The 21,821-nt window shown below is 31.2% G+C and overlaps 1 protein-coding gene across 10 annotated transcripts in view; it reads right to left on the minus strand.

Moving 5' to 3' along the window:
- Window positions 1–20,355, minus strand: part of LOC123692876 — a 141,146-nt gene extending 120,791 nt beyond the window's left edge. For all 10 annotated transcript variants that reach the window (XM_045637706.1, XM_045637705.1, XM_045637697.1 and 7 more), the window contains exon 1: window positions 20,063–20,355. The gene's annotated coding sequence lies outside the window, so the exon portion shown is untranslated. The remainder of the gene's footprint in view (window positions 1–20,062) is intronic.
- Window positions 20,356–21,821: the final 1,466 nt, after the last annotated feature.

Raw genomic sequence — 21,821 nt, forward strand, 5'->3', positions numbered from 1 at the left:
CTACGTCAATTTTGTGCCATTTTAATTGTACTTGTATTAAAAATGTAACTCATGTTCTTTATCAAATGACTGATTGAATTTTAAATAATATTGTTTGGGATACTAATATTTTAATATTAATATACTAATATTATAAAGAGGAAAGATTTGTATGTATGTATGGTTTTAACCCATTAACTACTGGATCGATTTAGATGAAATTTGGCATAGACAATCTTTAGAACCTGAGAAAGAACAAGGCTACCTTTTATTGTGAAATATGTACCACGGGCGAAGCCGGGGCGGACCGCTAGTTGCTTATAATATGATTGCTCTACTTCTTTAGTTTAAAATGTAGAGCAATTAAATTTTTATCCTAACCTATTTTAGTACATGTTGTATAATAATTGTCTACAAGTTGTACATAGAAGCAATAATGAACTACCAAATTTCGACATTCTGACCGCATGCCATTTATCAAAGCCTGAATAACACCTGATATGAACTATAATAATACCATTAAATTACGTTACGTTCACAATATAAATCAGGGGCTTTCTTTTTTGACACATTCTTAAACCTTAGTACCATCAGAAGATAAGAGGTTTCGACAACTCAATTATGTTAGACCACGTTTTCTGAGTGACGACAAGAAATTGGAAGTTTAAAATTTTAAGCGAACTTTAAAACGCCTTTTATTGGCTGTTCAGTGACGAAAAGTAACATATTTGTGCGATGAACTTTGTTGTGATTTGATGTAAAAGCTTTTTTTGAATATTGTGTAGACGAGTACTTAGTAATCTTTAATTCAAACGTACGTCATTATTACATAATTAAAGATGGTATAAAGTTAAATTATTGTAATAATAATGTATAAACAAGTAAATTATTAAAAAAACAAAATACCCGACTGCACACTAAAAAAAGAGTGATTGAAATGAATCTAATGATACCGCATACATATTTTTTTAAAGGGAAATTTAGAAAAAATATTATTATGTCTTTATCCCGTGGGACTTTTAGGATAAAATGTATCCTATGACACTCCCGTAATCAAGACAAATCTAACGATACCTCATACATCAAAATCCATCAAGCCGTTTAGGCTACAGGTGGTCACAAAGGAAAAGACATACATACATACTTACATACACTCGAAAAACATTACCCTCCTTCTTTGGCAGTCGGGTAAAAAATATATAGCTTTCCAGTTAACTTAATTTAAACATTCAATAGCCTGAATAATTTATTTATTTTTCAATAGAAGTGAAATATTTAAATGAACTATTGATAAAAAATAGTAATATTTAAATTATGCAAACACCATTATGACTTCCAGAAAGCCATTGATAATTTTCAAATTAATGAGTTCACACAAGAAAGTAAATCGTTCCTTAATTGCTTTGTTTCCTTATCCCTCATTAAAATTGCTACAGTGCGGTAACAAAATATCCCAAATTACTATAAAATGTATAGGTATAGGTTCCCATTGTTGTGGCTACCTTCATTTGGATTCCTCCGGGAATAAGTCTCTATGAAGCGTAAAGTATGGTCACGTAACTCGTGTTTATTACATGGAATTCCTCAGGGCCCGCGTGAAAATTTATATGACGGTCAGTAATGAGTAAAATTAACAGACTATGCTATTTTTATAAACTTCTCATTTTTTCGGAATCTTATAGAGCGGAGCGTGTTTTAGCATTATCTACAATCTAGATACATTTACAATTTTTAAACTATCGATGAAAGTAGTATCCGCTTTTGTAACAATTAATGAGCTTGATATAATTTTAATTGCAACCTTATTAAAATGTCTGTGGCAAATGAAAATTGTTATGAATATGAAATAAACTAAAACAAAAAGCTCGTTTGAATGAACATGGTTAAACTAAATGAGACTAGTTTCAAATTTATAAATTGAGGCACGTTACTATTTATCTTTCAGCTTTATGTTCAGATCGGTTTTAATTAAAAAGATTCAAGATTTTAACGAGCATTGCAAACTTGACCGATTTCCCGTACCGCACTTGGCCGGGTAACAAAATGTGTCAAATTGTACATCGACGTCTATTTTAGCGTCTCATTATCTTTACGTGCCAGAATTCTTCAAAAACACTTTTTAGTTGGCATGCATCTGATTTTTTTAAGAAATTGCAAATAGAGGTAGCTTATACTTGGTCTGTGGTCTGTACTCTGTACTTGTAACATGTAGATAAAGCATCCTTTTGCGTTGCGGTTTTCAAAGCCTGAATGGACAAAATCTGTTTCTGAAATTAATTAAATTGAGTGATACTTCAGATCTAAAGAATTATTTTATATTAGTTTTATTAAGTGCTAGGTAAGTTTAGCCTTCTTTTAAAAGACGATATCGATTTAATTAAAATACAGACACTTTTTCATAAAGCAATGATGGTAGACGCATAAAAAAAGCGAACGTAGGTATCTAAGTATTTTAATTCTACAGCAATTAATTTCGGATTTATTGTTAATCTCAATAGGATTAGACATTTGAATAGGATTGTGGTACGGAATGGGTAAAGGGATAAGCATTTTGCTTCTCGTTCAGTGTAACAGAATAAAACAATGTAAATAATATGATATTGCCATAACTCAATTCTGTCAGTGAGCTTATTTGAATTTGATTCGTGAAAGGATCTGAAATGAAAAATATATTTCGTATTATTGTTTTATTCCATACACATACAAGCTTGTATATTGATGCTATATTTGTATAATTTTACGTATCAATCAGTAAGCTTAAACCTTCAATCAATATAAAATAATTCCATGTTGCTCAAAGTTAATATTAATTGTTATTAAAAAAACGTATTTATTATACAATAAACAATATTTTATAACACCGAAAAAGAAAGTTATTATCTATTATTTTGTGCTTAGAAATTTCAATACTAAACCGCAAACACTGACTATTCTACAATAAGGACTTGAAAATTTAGCGTTGGTACAGCGTTTTGCGTCAAACTCAGATAAGCTGTGTTTAAACTCAACAGCTCTTAAACGGGTCAACGTTATCATAGGCGATATTTAGCATAACTATCCTATTATTTTAATTAACTCACACACGTAAACTTCCCTAACACGCAATGTAGGCAAATTAATATGAACGCTATTATGAACCTTTTAGAAAGGTCAAAAATCTATTTTGTTAAATACCATCTATATAAGGCAATAATGTAATAATAAAACCGAAAAATTATTAACTATGACTAAGACGTATAATAATACTTTTTTTCTCAGTGAATAAGTCGAAAAAACACAACTGCTACAACTGTTTAGATATCAAGCAATAAATGAAATTTTAAAATGGTGAAATTATTTCGTAAATATGTTCGTAAGTATGTAAAAGTAAAGTAAATAATGCAATCAGGCATTATTTACTCTAGTCATAAACGTGTACAAATTCGATCTATATAGATAAAATAAAATTAATGTTTTTTTCATGTTACTTTAAACCAAACTTTAAGAAGCACTGAAAGCAAAATACACTACATATTATTTTAGAAATACCTTAATAATACCATTTCTAGTCTAGTAAGTGCATTCTCTTCTACGATGATTTAATTTCGTTAAAAGCTTTTAAAGTTCGGTCGTATATCTTCATAAACCCTTCGTTAAACAACTCTAATGATTTTCATGACATGCAAGTCTGATTTTAAACCTTTCTAGAAATTTAAATATATTTTTGTTAGTTTATTAACACAAATGCACACAAATCACAGCATAGTATAAGTATTTGATTTATAATAAAGTGCAAATTAATAATAAAATATTATGTAATGAATGTTCGACGTGCGGGTAAGTATAATTTTGCTAACTTTAGGATAAATGGTTTCTTTTTTTCCTGCTCTTTGTTTAAAATGAGCATGTGTTCTTTATATGTAGTGATTTATCTTTAGTATCATCATATAATTATAACTTAACCGTTTTCTAATACATTTTCAATTTTTAACATAAAATACACCATAACGTTTCTCCTGAAATATTAGTTCCGTAAAATTCGTCATTTACCCCCATTTATTCTTGCATCATTTACTTTTACCGGATCTCACCTGATTATGAGAAATGGGGTGTGAAATTAATAAAACAATTTCTCATTCGGCATCCGATGTTGATGTTTTAATTGCGTCGTAGGTAAATTGATGAGTGTGGTCATTACCGTCCGATTCGACCGGCGATAATACGAACGAATGGCGTTTTAATGTTTTGTTGTACTTGGACACGAAAATGGGGCAAGTTATACATTGTTGCTGCTATATTTCTCTGTAATTGTTGCATAATATATTATATTAAATTCTCGTGTCGCGGTGTTTAAACTCTGACTGACGTCATGAGAGAGACTTCGTGACTGATTCTCATGAAATTTCGTGTGCATATCGGGAAGGTCTGAGAATCGAACAACATCTATTTTGCATACCCCTAAGTGATAAGAGTAAAGCAGAACATAGTTTGCTTTATATAACACCTTGCATTATATAAAATTCTAGTGCTTGTAAAAAAAAAAACTCCTTCGAAGCGGCTAGGAACATTTTTTTAGTATATTAGTTAGGTCTGAGAGGTCGTTAACTATTTTATACTAAGTGCCAGTTCAGCTGGTTTCGTTATATTAAAATTACTCCTTAAATTAGAATACAGAGGTTTCTTTATGATTAAACATAAAGCAACGTTTTGAACATAAAACCGCGATCGCGGTTTCAGCCAGACATCATATTCCTTTGTGATTAAAATCTGTTTCAGTATTTATTTTGGTAATTCTGTGTTTATCTTCTAAGAGATTCAAGTTATCGTATTTCAAAGAAATAGATGTAAAATACATTATAATAAATAGCAATAGCAAATTTTAACCTAATACTTGATGAATTATACTCGAAAATATAAAGGTATCATTGTTTTTGTTGAGTTTCAAAATCATCGCATTTTGTACTTTTGTTTTAATAAAAGAAAAATGTCTAAACAAAATTAAATGAAATAAGGGCGAATGTTTTTGTCTCCTCCATTTGCACGTCTAGACCACCGAAATTATTATAATGAAATTTAATATGAACTGAAATCCTGGGGCTATGAACCCTTAGACTACTTAGAAGGATAAGTAAAATTCAAAAGCAACAAGGGTTAAAATGTTTCATAATGTTTATCATTTGTATAAGATTTTACTAAAAATATAAATCTAATTTTGTAAAAAAACAGGAGTATTTTTTCATTGATGAAATAAAATCAAGTTCCTAGGTGTAAATTTCCTGTAACAAATACATATAATTGAGCCGGAATATCTCACATAGGAGTTATTAGAACCCTTACATCTCCGCATTAGAAGTTCTATATTTAATAAAGGATATGTTCATAATATTTTGTCCTCTATTTAATGTACTTATGGGATGCAATTCCTTTATGAAAATTCCGTAATAGACGATGAAGCGGTAAATAATAATTGACCTAATAGCGCGGTCAAGAATTGGAGCGGCATAGCTGCAATACTTGACTGGAATTCTATATGTTGACGGAATATTTGTGAATTCTATTTTTATCATAATTATAACATGAATCATCATCATCATCATCATCATCAGCCCATATACGTTCCCACTGCTGGGACACGGGCCTCCAACATGAACATGAATATAACATGAACATAACATGAATATTATAATTAAATTCAATAATGTTTCGTGTTCAAAAAATATGTTTATAACGTACAAATCTGTATCTATATACTATTAGAAAGCTGAAGAGTTTGTTTGGATACATCTCGCATATATCTCAAGAACTGAGCTTACGATTTTGGGAAAACTTTTCAGTGTTAGATAGGTCATTTATCCAGGAGGGCTATAGAATTTAAATTATTAGTCTAAGACCAATAAGAGCCCAACAATTCAGGAAAATCGCGGGGCACAAGCTAGTCTGATATAAAAGTAACAAGCGGAAAATAGATATGTACCTACCACATGTTTAAACTATCAAAATACACAGTTCAATCAACACAAGATCTAGGTCTAAGTCAAGATCAAAGCTGATCCTTTTGTGTTCAAGTGTAATATTATTGTAATAATCTCCTATTAGAAATACGACACCATTCCCATAGTAAAAGTCCTAAATAAACAATGCACACTAGGGTTACTTCGTCTACGATATACCATGAATAATTCCCTGTGACACACATTCGTATATAAATAAATTAGACACGTTTCACCTGCTGTGCCACGCCCTTAAATACTTAATTTCGCTACCTAATAAAACCTTATACTATTTTATGAATGAAATATTTCCGCCCTGGATTAACGCCTTTGTTGCTTTTGTCGAGGTTAAGAAAGTTTTATGAATCTACTTAAAAGTATGTTTATATATTTTTATATTTAATCGGCACACGCGATCATGGTTTGTGCGTTTTAATTAAGTAATAGTTAATAGAAAATGGAAATGTGTTATTTAATGTGGCCAATATGAGAAAATAAACTCTTTTTTTAAATGGAAATGTGTACTAATTTAATGTAACCAATGTTTTTTTTTTTTTTATAGAAGTTCACGAAAGTTTTGTGTATAAAGCTGTACTTACTAATGATATAGAGCTGGAGAATTTGTTTGTTTATTTAACGCGCTAATCTCATAAACTACTGGACCGATTTCCAAAATTCGTTCAACGGAATATGTACGTCATCCCTGAATACTATATACTAGATTATGTTCTTACAATATACCACAAGAGAAGCCAATAGTTTTTAATGTATTCACATCGGATTGGCTATTATATTTGTTAGCAGAGTGTAGTAAATGTTTATTGCAAACAAACCTATCCGAGTATCTCAAATAATAATTGATTATTGTTCGGTCTACGGATACCGGATATTTTGTTACAGCTTTGTTTGTTGAATTAATAAATTAAATATGTATTATACCTGTGTCCATTTAATAGTGGTCTTATAAAATCAAACACAAAAGGAAATACGTATATAAACGAATATTAAATGAGTCAGGTTAGTCCACGTTTCAAATGAATATAGTATGTAGTACCTATTTATATAGTTTGAAATGCTTAGCCTTAAGATTAAATCTTCAATATTAATTTACTAGTTCTGCTGGTTTCGTTTGCTTAAAGATATTGACACTGCATAAACTTTGAATTTTCAGTTGTATTATCAGAAATTTAATGATGAATTCGTATCAATTAGTAATCGATCCGACCGATGCCATTATCTGGTGCATTATTGATATTAACATTCTAATTTTTATACTCTGACGTGAGTATTAAAATTAGAATGTTAATGTATTGTTTTGTTTTAAAAAACAACCGATTTACCAGTAAACAAAACTAAGTAGAAGTATTTGTAAGTAATATCTACTAATAATACTAAAGAATAATCGTACCCCAAGGTTTTACCCGCGTTGCTCCGCTCCTATTGGTCTTAGCGTGAATATATAATATAGTTTTATAGCCATCCTCGATAAATTGACTATCGAACAGTGAAATATTTTTTAAAATGTCATGGCTCCTGAACTAAGCGCCTTCAAGCAGACAAACAAACAAACTCTTCAGCTTTATAATATTAGTACAGTTATACGTTGTTAAAGATGATGTAAAGACTGAGACAAAATCAGTCAGTAATCGAGTGAATTGCCAATCTAAATACCTTAACACAATGTACTATAAACAAACACACATGACACAAGATTGATGGCAAATTTTCTCCAAGAATAATAGAGTCACTATATTTGTTTATATATGTTAGACTTCACTGTTTTTGAGATTTTAATAGTGAAAAATATATTTATGGAATTGTAGTTAATTAATAAATGAATACCTAACAACTTTAATTAGTTAAAATAAAATACTTAGTGTAACGATAGATTACATTACGTAAACTGTTACACATTAAAGTAATATCACATACCTATAATAAAATACTATACAAGTAGAAATATTTATCCAGGAGCACTACAGGTAGGTAACATAAATGTTAACTTTTACCAAAATTATCTTCCGATCTTCATTTCAGGGACGAAATTAAACTTTACGCTGAACTTTATCGAAATAAAGAGGGAAAGGATAATATTTTGTAATTTCACTCAATTTATTGAAATTTTATTAATATCGAACTTCAGTGAAGTAAAAAAAGTAAAGTATGCTTTAAAAAAGGCTATTCGGAATTGGGGTATGGTTGAGTTTCAAAGCCTTTGTAGCAAGGGTTTACAGCTGTGATTTGAAGTGTTCTAGCTCTAAAGGTTTCCTTTCGTGTCATCAACTGATATTCAAACACTACAAAGAACTACTTTAGGTGGCCAGAATGTTATGCCACGTTGTAGGCATAACATTCTGACGGCCATTTTTACTGCTGCTACAACACTACAAAGAACTACTTTAGATGGCCAGAATGTTATGCCACGCTGTAGGCATAACATTCTGACGGCCATTTTTACTGCTGCTACAACACTACAAAGAACTACTTTAGGTGGCCAGAATGTTATGCCACGTTGTAGGCATAACATTCTGACGGCCATTTTTACTGCTGCTACAACACTACAAAGAACTACTTTAGATGGCCAGAATGTTATGCCACGCTGTAGGCATAACATTCTGACGGCCATTTTTACTGCTGCTACATCCTTTTAAGTTAAAAGAATAGAAAAAAAATAGGTAGGTATGTAAACAATGTTTGTCTAAAGAGCAAATGCACAAATAATTCTTCCTTAATTATATACTACTTCCAATATCACATCATTTTCTAAATTTAAATTTTTTTAAAAGATTTTTCTCGTTCACACCCCGGATCCATTATCAGATAATTCCCTGGGTAATATTTTTTGCATTATTACCGAAGTTACACAGATAATATGCTTTTAGGCCCCGATGCTATAAAGCGATTTAAAAAGGAGTTATAAATTTAAAAAAGCAGCAGTGGAAGAATTAAATTACTTGTAAAATACGATTTATGATTCTATAAGCTTTACAATTTCATAACCATCTCGGGATTTTAATTCAAATGATTGTTAAGACCAGAATCTGGGGGCACGGTAGTGCCCCCGCCAAGACGAGCCAAGCGAACAAGCGAAGCGCACGGGCACTACCTACCTTTTCTCGAAGCGCTTCGACGTTTTTTTGAACCCTCATAACTTGGGTTTGGATTATGCTAGATCAACAAAATTTTCAGGATATATTGTCAATAGCGGACTTATTGAATATATTAAGTTTTAATTACATTAGCTTTTATACTTCAGATTTTATTTATATATAAAAAACGCTAATTTCGTCACTGACTCACTGATGATCATCAAAATTCTTAAGGTATTTCCTAATGTCCTAGAAAGCTGAAATTTTGTATGTAAGCTAGTATTAGCACACAAACAACAAAAAAATTATAAAACTTTTAACTTTCATCCCCCAACCCCTTAAACTAGGGGATGGGAGTTTGTATGAGACCTGTAATTTTAAATTAAATTTTGATGACGCTAGAGGTCTAATCTAATAATCTAAAACTTGGTTCCCCTAGATATATAATATATCTATAGGTACTCCTTGTTAAAAAAAAAATTTAATCGACTTATAAAATTTTGTTACAAACAACTTACAAAAAGAAATGAAATCCCACCAAAAACATTTTCATGTAAAATGTTACCAAGACGAGCCCATATGACTCGCACGGTGAAAAAGTTATCAGATCTCATGTAGAGCCAAGCTTCTAACACTACACGCCCTAACTCTATAAGGCCTAACTTCACAAACTCTACACCTTAGTCAAAATATGTGGCTTGGCCGTTCGTTACTACAAGAACTATTGTATAACACAAAAGTAATGAACAGTGAATTAATTTTTCACCTTACGCCGATGTGAATGTAGCGAAATGGCCAAGCCACATAATTTGACTAAGGTGTAGAGTTTGTGAAGTTAGGCCTTGTAGAGTTAGGGCGTGTAGTGTTAGAAGCTTGGCTCTACATGAGATCTGATAACTTTTTCACCGTGCGAGTCATATGGGCTCGTCTTGGTAACATTTTACATGAAAATGTTTTTGGTGGGATACAGTTTATTTAAATCTAATTCGAATCACTGTGATGAAAATTATCTTTTATATATTATTTAAAACAGATTATCTAAAATACATTTTCACAACAAACGGTAGAATTTCAGACATGTTTGATTGAAATCAAAGCCTGTGCTGAAGGCAATATTCACATCCATAACGGTTTCCTATATCCCATTTCACATGTATTACTCAGTTGCACACATGGCTTGTCAGGATTTGCTCTTATCATCATCGTAAACGATAATTTCTAGCAGAACTGTAGAATGCTACCTTTGTTTTTTTTTACTTTTTTTAGTGTACTGTGCCCTCCAGTTTATTTGTATACACTTGCCTACATGTGAAAAATAATTTGTAACTATAGAATATTATATTAAACAAGAAAATATGTTTAATATTGTAAAACCTAAGTTATTGAAAAATGTTAATAATATTGAAAGTCGTGTCCCACAACACAGTAAAGTTCTCTAAAGGGCAGAGGCCCTTGTTGGATCCGTGTCCCCACGTAAGTCTTCCAAAGGACCGGGTACCTTCCTTATGATGGTACCCGAGTATTATGGAAGGATGAAAGTTAGTTTAAAAACGAATAACTTCAAATCACACCAGTATCTCGATTTCACATGTTATGATTATTACACAAAGAACGATAAAGGAATAAAAACATGCATTACAATAGATTTGTATCAGTCAAAAACAACTCGAAGAAACCATAAAGTTCTTCAAGTTACGGGCCGCAAAAGGGACAAACATGTTCCCTATAAGTTCTTTATAGCGCCATAAATCTGATAACCGTCATACTATGACACTAAACTTTAGAGTTACGAGGGTTCCCATGTTACATCAGTTTATTTACTGCTTAATAGTTCATTCATGGCTTATGTGCTAACCACATGTATCGATGAATATAGGATCATTCGATTAGGACTTGACAATACTGTGGCATTCTATTACAACATACCGCAATGTCCATGTAACAAAAATTCCGTTGTCGAATATTTTCGACAAATTTCTATTTCAATATAAAAAGCAATCCGGAAATCGATTTCTCTTGACAATAGACCTATGTGTTCGCGTATAATGTGGATACAGGGTGTAATAGTATAATATCGCCCAAAATATAGCCAGATTTAATAAAAGGTCTTTGATCGTATATCGTTATCGTTTTAATTATAATAATCCTTAATATTCGTAAATAATCTTACGAACATAATATAGACAGGCAATTGTAAACATAAATATCCTTATTATGCCGAAAAACAATTTTATTACAAAGTTATAATTTGATTAGGCCTTTTGTGTTCGCTGGAAGTTTTTTACTAACTTCTCCTTCATGGAATTGGCTTATTAAATGTTAATGACAAGCATTTAAAAGTAAATAAGGTTATTTAATATTTTAAATAGGGTAAAATAACTTCTTCCTTAATAAGGCAATTGTCATTCAACTGGAGTCAAGGTATGCTCCTAGAGAGAATTCCCGCAGAATCTAAAGACTTGGTAATTTTCGGTAACCATTTCAGGGAATTCCAAACCCGATTTGTGCATTTAAATTGTAATAACGTAATTTGAACTGACTGAAACTGAATAAAATGTGAACCTTTAGAATACTTTGCCTTGTTGATAAAAAAAAAGAAATACTATGTCATTTCGTCTTATGAAGTATCAGATAAAAATAACCTATTAAATTTCATAATATATAATTTTCATAAAGCGCTTGATTGAACTCACTTTAATATCCTTTCAGAATCAATGTCTTCCACTTACCTACATTACCTTTAATATGTAATTCGAAAATAGAAACGCGAGTCTAATTTGATCAAAATTTTACATAAATATAGAAGCACCGAGGGCATATTTTATTGATATTGCTGTTAGTAAAAAAAAAAAAAAACGCTACAACATTTGAAGTAAATAAAAATAAAACTACCTCAATCGAGCTAATTTAGTGCCACCAGACAAATTTAAAGCAAAATACGCAAATGTTTTAAGACTTCGTCAATCCTGACCTGGGCGGAATGTTTATCGTAACACTGAACTTATGTAATTGTATACGTAGTCGCGGTAAAGATGGGCCAACAAATTATCGGGCCTTGGCGAGTAGTAGTGACAATGAACGCACCGAGTCACAATCTAAATTTATATCCAGCGTGCCACCTGCGGCCGGGTTTCAAGCTCAGCTGTTTATTTCGTACTCTTAAGACACTTCCTCAAGCCGCGACCTTTCGTTTTTATTCTTCAACTGCCTCGCAAAAGTGACACGGATCCGCGATTTATGAGATGGGGAAAATATTGTTTGCTGTCAATTGTGTGGTGTGTAGAGATTTCCGCATTCTTCCGCTTGCGGGTTGCAAATAATAGACGACCAAAATTCACTATAGCTCAGTTTATCCTCATACATCGAATAATGTTCTTTTTTTTTTTCATAAGATGTCTTTTTAGTTATACGTACTTTTTAAATGTAGTTCTCTACACATTTTATATTGTTCTGTTTCACTTGAAATGTAAGTCCTCCTTTTTTATCTCAAAAAGTTAAATTATGAATTTCTACTGTGATAATCATTTAGATATTTATTAATATTATCTTCAGGAAGTTACATTTTTATAGATATTTTTATTAAAATCAATTAAAAACTTTTTATACTTTTCAAAATAAGAATAAGAATTTCATCTGTTGAAATAAGTTGCAGAGTAAATAATTTTGCCCTCTGGCACTCATAAAATGCTAAAGAAATAAGGATGAAATTTTGAGCATAAATCACTAATCCAATCATGACCTCATAAATTCGTAACGTACAAAAACATCAAATTGTTAATTTTGTGGTTTCAGAATTCATTTTCTGTGAGTCATAATTAGATTGCACCCGGGAGCGTTTTATCACTATGAACGTTTTGGAATACATTGAGAAAAAACGTGTTGTAATTTTTTTTAGATAAATTTACAAACAACCATTTATGAAATTAGTTTGATTGATATTGTTAACTTGTTTATAATAAAGTGTGAATAATGCTAAATATCGAGAGAAAATATCGAGGAACAATAATTTAATTCAATAATATGTCATTTTCAGGTTCATATTACACTAATTTAGTTAGAAACCCCAACAGAAGTTGTAATTAGTGACGTCTGACTGCTCGAATGTAACAAGATTAACTCCAATTATACTATATGCATGTATTATAATAGGCTTTGCCTCACGCCTTCACGCGCTCATATTATGTTTTGGTAAAATGGGTGCTGATGGCTGGTTGTTCCGCCTTTCCCGAATATGCTACATTTTGAGACTTATTATTATTATATAAAAAATATTTTTGGAATGTGGCTTTAAGGAGTTTCTTTTTTTATAATATATTTAAACATAGCTCTGCAGCGTTAGACAATAGGGTTGGCTAAATAAAAATATAATTGAATATTGTATATATATTCCTTTGTTTATTGTATCTATATAGGTACCTTCGGGCAATTTTATTCAGTTCATATGTGTTTGACATCGCAAAATGTTAATTAATTAGAATGAAGTTTTTAAAAGCACTTTCAATTACTATTTCTACACGTAGCAGATCAAAAAGAACATTATTTTATTGCAATATCGTTATAACGTGTGTTGCAGAGAAAATAATTTTGAATTTGAATTTTTAAAAGCAAAGCTTTATTAGTATAGCGCTACATAGGCAATAGGCTCTTTCAATGTAATCTTTCCCTTTTACTTTTCAGCAGGTACAAATTCCATTTCCCAATTTTGTCGAATTAACAAAAAGTGTATTCAGGTTTATTTTGAAGCCGTTGTAAATTATTTTTGCTTGTTTCACTTGTTTGTATGAAGAGTCATAAGAGTAGTATGAGTGTAGCAAATGCCAGAACCAATAATATTTATCTTTTTATGATTTCTAATAAGCTTTTGACAGTTTTGACAGTTACATGTTCGTAATAGTCGCGGTAATGTAGATTCGCTTTAAAAGTTATTGAAGATTAATAGTAATCTATCATATTGAAGAAAAACATAAATGCAAATTTCCGGAACAGAATAACGTATTCTGTGTGATAAATTGGAAGGAAATGTCTGTTTTATTTATTTCTATCTGAATACATTCATTTAGTCATCATCATCAAATAATTGTACAAGACTTCTAAATATTATCTATGATATTATAATAGACTCAAGAAACAAAATTTTTAGTCAATTAATGTGTAGTATGACGTAAGTGATATTTGGCTGTTAATTTTTTATTCCAGTGTTGTAAATATTTAATTTCTATATACGCTAAACCAACGTAGTATTTCACATACCAACAAAATCATCTAGAAATTTAAAAACCAGTAGGTAGCTTCATTTGCTTGAAATGTATATGATTAACAATTTACTGGAGTATTTGAAGAGTTAAATTACATCTTTTTTAATTATTTAAAATGAAATAGAGTCATCATTCGTAGTCAGTCGTAGACTGTTGATGTTTACCTACTGAATAATCACAAATATACAGCTATAAAATGGCTCCAAGTTGATATTTAACTTAGCCAGGTTGTCTGAAAGAGATCGCTGTCTGAGCGATAAGATCGCCTGTTGTGCTCTTTTATTAACTAATGTATTGTGTCTTTACTTGTACTTTTCTCTGTGGTGCACAATAAAGTATTTTTGTTTGTTTGTTTGTTTGTTTAGCCGTAAACAATTTCAATACTAAATACTAATTAAATTGATCTATCCTATATCAAACCAGTGATCACGAGAAACCAGTAACTTTTTTATTAAGTCCATCTAACAAGCTCAACCGAGCACAGGCACTGTATATATACCTAACATGTACATCCTATACCATGGTAATATGCAGATTTTTAGTTTGTTAGCTCAACAATAGCCATCCAAGTTTGGCATCCAATTACATCCGCAATATCGATCGAAGCCGTTCCAGATTAGATACGCCTACTCTCACTGAAATTACAATACAGGGATTATTTTACAAGTCCATCAATATACGTTATGTACACCGATGCATCATACTAGTACTCAATATATTCGTGTATTTGTATCATAGAAGGGAAAGGCTAGTTCTCTAAGCTAGTTCTCTTGTGAGTTGGATCCGGGTAACATTTAATATTTATGACCCGGAAATCTACATATGCCATTTTTTTGGTAAGTAGGTATCGCGCAATCGACGCTTTTTTACAATATTATTTTTGTAACAGCTTTCACAAATTATATTTGAATAAAATACGGTGAAACATGAATATCTCATACATTTTAACATATAATTTATCGATAAGTTAAAATAAAGGAAAACTGCTTTATCTTTATGAAATTGGGTTTGAAAATTGAATCGGAAACAATCCATTGTGCAGTTTCTCTTTAATTATTAATACAGATATTGGAGATGCCGGCATTCAAACTGTCCAAAATAAATAAAGTATGCTGCTGCTTTATTGTAACATTTATGTTTTAATTTTTTGTCTTTTTAGGTAAGTAGTATAAAAATAAATTCGTTTAAAATATTAGAGACAATAATACGAAAAGTGCTAAAAAGTAGAGCAATGTAACGATATAAGTAAATATACCTAAATGTAACGATTATTAATTAGTATACATAAATAACTTTTTATACTTTTATTTTAGTTATAATTTGCAGTATGTAAAATTTACCTACCTTAGATCTAATTTTATCGATAATTTTGCAATTGTGTATTTTATAAAAATATTCATAATTTAAAGTTATCCGTAGCCAGGAAGCCAATGAAATCATATGTCACCTAAACCATTACAAAATAATTCATGAGATACACGTCCAGGCGTCTACGCGTCTGGAGTTAAGCAAATTATCTCTTCATTTAATGACCGGATGACGTTCGCACATTTGACTGTTTCAATTTATTACGTATTAACCTTGTATTAACACATCAGTTACGGAATGTTTTTATTTCACTACGATTTACATGTCAATAGCATTCAACTGTTTATTTGTTCAAGCGCCGCTCCGATATAATGCCCACGTTTAAATACACTCATTGAATATCAAGAGAATACGTTTTTCATTTTAAAAGAGCATACCTTTATCAATATTATTTATTCATATAAATCCGTTCGCGTATATTCAAACTTTTTACTGGATCTTTATTGAAATATAGATATTACGCAAATGCAAATGCCTAGCAGAATTTTAATCTAACGGTACACATTTATTTTCTAATGGTTTATTTCCGCAATAGGTGAATACGTTTCCATTTCAATCATCGGCTTTACGTGGTTGATGTCCAGTACAGAGTAGGTACCTAATCGAGTGACTATCAAATGTCAACTGGACTCTCAGTCACCGTCACAGATTATCTCTTCTTGGTACGACCAATTGGAGAATGTCATTGGTTATTAATGATTTGAGACTTGAGTCTAGCTGCCTTTTCACTGGTATTCTAGAAAATAGTGTATTACTAGCTTTTCGCCCGCGTTTTCAAAGAAAAACCCATATAGTTCCCGTTCCCGTGGGATTTCCGGTATAAAACCTATGCGTTAATCCAAGTTACCCTCTATATGTTTTAAATTTCACTGCAATCTGTTCCATAGTATTTGCGTGAAAGAGTAACAAACACACACATACACATCCTCACAAACTTTCGCATTTATATTATTAGTAGGAAGTAGGATAGTCGCTTATTTCGATCATATTATAATAATTAGAGATCCGGTAGTGCGGTCTGCGATCTAGATATGAAATGACAAATGAAAAAGAAAGCGTAATGATAGTTATGATGCCTTATATTTTATCTACTTCCTTTATTTACTTCGTATAAGTAATATTATGACTGATACACATCAGAAATAATATTTGAGATATAGTGCGCTATTTGGCATTGTAGAATAGTTTTAAAAATATCCACGATGTCATTGGACTTGGCACAGACCGAATATAATGTGATCTTTCTGCTATAGCGCCCGTGACAGCGACAGCCACTTGGTGACAATATAATAATAGCTCTGTTTTCATTCAAAATATTGCGAATAATGTGCATTTGGCCCCACCTACCTTGTGATCTGTTCTCATGCTTGTATACCTATGTATAAACATCTGCCGTGTGACCAGAACACTCATGCGTTTATACATCACATGCAATCATTTTAAGATTTAAGGAAGTATTATAGTAGGTTTAACGTTATTTAACTTTTAACTAATATAATTAATACTATGAAGAATGTTTTGTGTTAAAATGCAGATTTTCATAGTTTAATTTACAAATAAGTGTTGAGCTTTTGTAAGCAAATATCATTTGATAACAATTGCTTTGTTAATTTCAGATAATTGAATCAGTACGGAATATATACATTTAAATATTTTTCTACTTTCTCTGTTTTTAGGGTTCCGTACCTCAAAAGGAAAAACGGAACCCTTATAGGATCACTTTGTTGTCCGTCTGTCCGTCCATCCGTCCGTCTGTCAAGACCCTTTTTCTCAGGAACGCGTGGAGGTATAAAGCTAAGATTTATATCAATAACTCAAGTCTACTGTCCCTTGAAGCTGTGAAAAAATCAAACTTCTAAGCCAACGCAATCAAAAGATACAGCCGTTTATGCCGCAAATTTTCGACACTTGCAAGGGAATCAAAACCTACAGGGTGCTTCCCGTGAACTCAGAATCTTGAAATTTGGTACGAAGCAACGTCTTATAGCATAGATATAGGAAAAATTACGAAAACCATGAATTTTTAGTTACATCACATAATATATATTTTTTTAATAATTTTAAACTTACTACCCATTTCCTCATAAACGCGTAGAGGTATTAAATTGAAATTCATACCAAATTATGGTATTAAATACGTAAGTAGTAAATAGGTATTAAATACGGAACCCTCGGTGCGCGAGTCCGACTCGCACTTGGCCGGTTTTTTTTGTACTGAACATGCTCTCTGGGAAGGAACTGTCTTCCTTAACACAGGATTTTCCTAGCTAGGAATACAGATTCACACTGTTTATTGTACTGTATTAATTTTTGTACTCAATAAAGATTTTTTTTAATACACGTGAAGTTTAAAACAAAAATAATAGAGCTGAGAAAGAATGCGTTATTAGGTAGTAGGAACGAGTATAATTGGATCGCATTGTACTATGCTTAAAGAGACTTTTGTTCCTATTTAACCTTTCTTCACTTCTAGTTAGCAACTTTATAACAGAAAATGAAAAATAATCCATACTAATATTATAAATGCGAAAGTAACTCTGTTTGTCTGTTACTCAATCATGCCTAAACTACTGAACCAATTTTCATGAAATTTGGCATGGAGATATTTTGATACCTGAGAAAGCGTCGAGACAATCAATTGGATACCTATTCGTTCTAATCTAAAAAAAATAAAAATGTTAGTTAATATAATATTGTTTTTGGGATGCTTGTATGTATAAATTAGACTAGGTAATTCCAATTTCCATCTCATAATGTGTACGTATTACAATATCATGTTAAACGTGAAAGGGAAGCGCAGGAATCGTGTTATACCTATTATAATATAAAGTAAATATTATGTTTAATTTTCTGAAACATCTTTTCTGATCTAAACTTTGTTTTAAAGCTGATCATGTTTTGGCTCATAATAACCTCAGAATCTTTTGATTTATAAAATCTTTTGTTGAGTTAACAAAGCTCCTAACTCTTTCTCTAACGTTTTCCTTGAAAACTGAAATCATTTATAAATAATTATGGATAGTAATTATAATATCGTAAATCTCTTGCAAAATAAATCTCTAGGCACCAATGTTTGGTGGGTATCTTTGGAAGATTTCCCCACTATAAAAAAAAGGCACCAATGTTTGAAAACATGTCCCCATAACGTTATGAATTGGCAATATAACCACAACATACTTTGGTTTTCTTTGCGTTAGTTATTATATAATTATTTTCTAGTTTAAATGTTATAAAGAGCTCTTAATAGCTAAAACACTGTTCTCTCTTGAAATACAACTCTCTCTATACAAAGTTTATGAATTCGTTGAGACTGAGAGGCGCTCCTATAGCGTTTACTTGTGAATACTTATAATATTTATATTCATTTATTATTATCCTTATTTGTTTATAAAAAGTAAATCTGTTTATCTGTAACAATTTTATTTTAACCCAAGTTTACAAAAAAACTATTTTTCAATAGATAATATTTAAAAATGGCATTCGGTTATTATTCTTAGCAAATAACTTGCTCAATTTTACACTCAATGTTTAACTATCTTAGCGCCCATGGCTTCGTGTGAAAGCATTTTTTGTGAGTTTGCACTAGGAAAAGATTGTTGTAACTGTGGTTGTAACAATTCAATACTATAATTAAACCCCTTCGAAATTTGTGTTTATTTTAAAACTAACGGTCCGCCCCGGCTTCGCCCGTGGTACATTTTTTACGTTTTCTCTCCATATGAACCATCCTCGTACTTCAAGAAATGTAATAAAAAAAGAATTAACGAAATCGGTTCAGTTGTTCTCGAGTTATGCGCTTACCAACACATTTTGCGATTCATTTTTATATTATAGATAAGCTTAACCTCGTTCTCCAAGGTTCTACTAGGCAAATACTTTTTAACTAATGAATTTTACATATCTTTAGTGAAATCCATGAAAACAATGTACAATAGCAAGTATAACCTTGTATAACGTTTTCTATTATAACAACAGAACAAATAATACCCAAAATTTATTAGAAGTTATATAATATAATGTAAAGGCTAACGTAAATAGTATACATAATGGTCACGACAAAGGGAATAATACCTCATAGTTATAGTTTGCTCGTTGCCACCCAACAATTAATAATAAATTAACTATAAAGTTTTCAGTAAACGAACACGCTTGATAACTAATAAATTAATACGTTCTTATGTAAATTTTCAATATTATACCGAGATTTAATTACCTATCTAATTAACTGTGTATGTTTAACGTAATTATAATATTATGAGGATATTATTTTACCTTTCCTCTTTGATGTCTAAAATGCTTATAAGACTTTTTACAATACTAATGTAAAATAAAATAATATAATTTTATAAATTTATGCTATAAATATTATGAGATTATATTGAATTTATAAATAAGTTCTTACCAATATATTGAAGATTTATTGAGTCACTAAGTACCGTTTACTCTAAAACACTACACAGTACACACTCACTAAGTCTATAATAAATAATGTTTAAACTACGGGCCACACTTGTTTGTAACGAAACAACGTACTATGATTAATACACTTTACACTAGAAACTACGTTCGTATTCAAATAACTTGGTCGCACTTACACTGTGTCGAAAGTTTTATTAAAAGGGTTAAAGAAAAATCCAAAAGTCAGGTGTAAAAGTATAAACTCTTATAACAAACGCTTGTAAACTTTTAAACTGAGTGAGTTTCAGTCGTTTCTTGTGTATAAGAAGGTTTTGGTACAATTTAGCTCTAAGAATCATAGTGAAAAAGGGGGTAAATTCGTGGGGACTCCACTAAACATCGAAAGTCATTTTAAGAAATGGGGTAAATTTGAGGCTGATTGTCATTTTTGGGAACAAAGCTCGCACGTTTCGTTCGCTAATTTATGGATATTTAAGGTCGATGGAGAGGTTAAAAAGCTTTTTGTTCGTTTGGTCGATCGTAGTCCGTGGGGTGCGCGACTTCGGAAGGCGCACGGCGAGCGCGCTAGGCGACGTACGACGTGGGACTGATTCCCGCCATTGCCAACCCTCGTTTCAATCCACACCTCGGTTTGCTTGCAAACTTACGTGCCGTACAACTTCAGTACCTGCGCTTTGTACGGACCAATAGCTCATTATCGCTGAATATTACGAGCCTAATTAGACGAGAGAAGTACGCAATAAAAACAATTCTAAAGAATTTCCACCGATTTAAATCTGCGATTGTTGTTGGCATTGTCCCACTTTTAAGCTTTTTGCCAATAGTTTTCGCATATATTTAACTAGTAAGATGATCGTTTTTTTTGCTATAAAATAATTTATAATCGTTAACAATTGGTTTTATTGGACACAGGTTGATATTTTGAATTAGTTCGTGGGCGTTTGATCAATAATTGAAGCTATTTGTTAAATTCAAGAATATAATAAAATAATCAATTTTTAATGTAAAACATGATTATCATAACAATGTTGTTCAACTAAACAAGATTCTGTTTTACATTTCAAATTGAACGTTTTACGATGTTACTAATTAAGATAGCCGTAAAAATTAATGATCATGTGTCCTCGGTTTTACAAGTTTCCTGAATTTTATGAATGTGATTTTGTGTATATTGTGCTATCACATACAGTGAATGAAAATTTCAAAATTTGTAACTACACTTCTTCATAGGAAACGAAAACATTGATCAAATTAAAGAAAAAATTACAAGCTCTATATCCTCAAATAATTTTACTGAAGACATTCGTAAAATTTATATCTATTTGAAAAAGTTATAAATTTAAGAGAAATAAAATTTTTTAATGTTGATTTATACATTTTTTTTTAAATTTCGATTGTGATATAAACCTCGTAGCGCACACGTGTTTTACTCGTAGCAAAAACTTTCCACGAGCTACGTAAATCAACTAAGGAACATTTTTAAGAAAGACAAACGATAATTTGTATTTAAATTATAGTTCTTCGTGTTCTCTAGACCTAGTTTTATAACCTATAATAATAAATCAACGTGCAGCGCACGCGTTACATACTATGATGGTCATGAAATTAATCCTGGGTAATCTATCTCGGATTCTGGAAGCGTCATAGTGGCAGATCTTGACAGATGGCGCACCTAACGTTCTGGTCTCGCAGTTAAAGGGTGCTTTTCCACCAATAATGTGCAAGCATGTGTAGCGAGGAAT

This window comes from Colias croceus, chromosome 6 (assembly GCF_905220415.1).
Source record: "Colias croceus chromosome 6, ilColCroc2.1".
NCBI lineage: Eukaryota > Metazoa > Arthropoda > Insecta > Lepidoptera > Pieridae > Colias > Colias croceus.